Source organism: Peromyscus californicus, unplaced genomic scaffold (genome assembly GCF_007827085.1).
Source record: "Peromyscus californicus insignis strain IS unplaced genomic scaffold, ASM782708v3 Scaffold_11__1_contigs__length_118956290, whole genome shotgun sequence".
In the NCBI taxonomy this organism is placed as follows: domain Eukaryota; kingdom Metazoa; phylum Chordata; class Mammalia; order Rodentia; family Cricetidae; genus Peromyscus; species Peromyscus californicus.
In genome coordinates, this window is record NW_026294402.1 from 101,478,841 (window position 1) to 101,481,200 (window position 2,360).

Sequence of the window (2,360 nt, forward strand, 5' to 3'; positions counted from 1 at the left end):
TTTCTACAATGTGGAATTCAGTACAGACTGGTAATGCTAATATATCTAAAACTTTTATGTCTTTTTGTAAAAATTATGTAAGCTTCAGAGAATCAAAGGAGTCATAAGAATTGGATCCACTTCTCATAGATCAAAAGGACTCCAGATAAGTACAGCCTAAGATTCCTTCCCCACCTGTCTATTCCTGAAGATGGTATTGGAGTTCCTTCTCTCCCCCAACTACTAGGATTAATGGGCCTGGAAGTTCCAAATGTAAGATTTTCCTTTAAGTTCCTAAGTGTTAACTTCTGTCCCTCCCTAGTCTATATCTGTCTCAGCAGATTTCCAGTTGACTGACAGACACAACTAGGCATCAGCTTCTGACTACAACCTACTGCAAACAAGTATGAGCCCTGGACTTGTTGAAAGCAGATGTGGACCAGTCCAGTCATTGTGAATGCTCCTTGACTCTTCAGCTGGGTCAGTGAACCAGATGCTTTTGATGAATGTCCCTTTGCCTGAATTTCCTCCTTGCCTTTGACTACCGTTCCAGCCTTCCTGGACCCTGACAACAATGTCCTAGTTTTAGCAGGAAGTAGTTACAGAAGAGAGTAGGTTGCCCCCTGTCCCCCCAACAGGCTGAAATGTTAGAACAAAAGGAAACTCTCTGGCATATATAAATAGCTACTTATAGTGCCTATTGGCATACCAGGAATTTACCTGTTAAAACCAAATAGATTTATATCTATCAATAGGTAGATTCATTAGCTGAAATAGTTCTATAGTATGACAGAGCACACAACCTGCTCGATTAAAATAAAGATGTTATTGTTTAGCTTTGAGAGAAAATTGTTGTTTCTATACAAACTACTCAGGAATCATTAGAAATAACCTGGCTATATTAAAAAAAAAACTCGTAGCAAAAAAGGGGACCTGAGATGAAGTAAGTAACTGGTCCCCATTCTCATTTCCAGGTCCCTTCTAGATAGTAACTCTGATGTCAACCATCACAGGACCTTTGGCCCTTCTGCTTCTGCTAATTGCTGTTGGTTCTTGCATCACTGATACCTTAACTAAATGATAATTCCTGTCTTGGTACCATTAAGCTGATGTTTATTAGATCCCAATATAAACAAGTACCCATCATAGAGTCACGGATTTGACTCAGGATACAACTCAAAGGGGAAATATGAGACCAAAGATACATTTTAAGTTTTAATTACTATGCCATAGAGACCCATGAAACAAAAATGCCTCTGATCTGCAAGCCCCTTGTCTAAGGACAGATAGTTCCTGAAATGCTGGGGGTATTGTTTATGGGAGATAACAAGCCACATGTTTTTTACTTCCCTAAACAAGTTTGTTTCACCCATCCGCATATTTTCACAGGCAGAAAATACGTTAGGATATAGGATTGCCCCTGACTGGATATAGGCTGGAGGTGCATCAGGATGTATGCTTACCCCTGATTGGACCTGATGGGAAATGCAATGAATTATGGGTTTTCCTTTTTAAAACATTTTATGTGCATTGGTCTTTTGCCTGCATGTATGTTTGTGTGAGGCTGTCAGATCTTGGAGTTACAGGCAGTTGTGAGCTGCCATGTGGGTGCTGGGAATTGAACCCAGGTTCTCTGGAAGAGCAGCCAGTGCTCTTAACCACTGAGCCATCTCTCCAGCCCCCAAGGGTTTTCCTTCTTAAGCTGCTGCAAACTGTGACTAGGGGCCATTTCCTGGGAACCTGGGTATAGACCTGGCCAGAGCCCATCCACCTGGCCAGTATTTAATTAAAGCTTGCTTCAAATTTGGCCTTAAACCTTGCTGGTGGTCTTAATTCTCAATAGATGGGATTAACATGTGCCACAGCAAACTTGTGAAGATAAGAGGGCAGATTATAGGCTGGGCAGTGGTGATGGTGCACGTCTTTGATCCCAATCCTCTGGAGGCAGAGGCAGGCAGTTCTCTGAGTTTGAGACCAGCACGGTCTACAAAGTGAGAGAGCTGTTACACAGAGAAAACCTATCTAAAAAAACAAACAGCCCCCCCAAACAAAGAAAAAAAGAGCACCAACTGTGGGAATTGTTTCTGTCCTTCAAACATTTGGGTGCCAGGGATCAAATTCAGGTCACTGGGCTTAGCCAAAGGTACTGTTCGGGTGGATCCTCTGGCTTGCCCCTGTATGATCCAGAATGTCCTGTTCTTCCTCCTCCTCCTCCTCCTCCTCCTCCTCCTCCTCCTCCTCATCCTTCTCTCTCTCTCTCTCTCTCTCTCTCTCTCTCTCTCTCTCTCTCTCTCTTTCTCTCTCTCTCTCTCCAAACCCCACCTATCCAGAGAGTCTCTAAACAAAGGGAAGGCACCAGAAGCCCCCTTCTGCACTCTTGG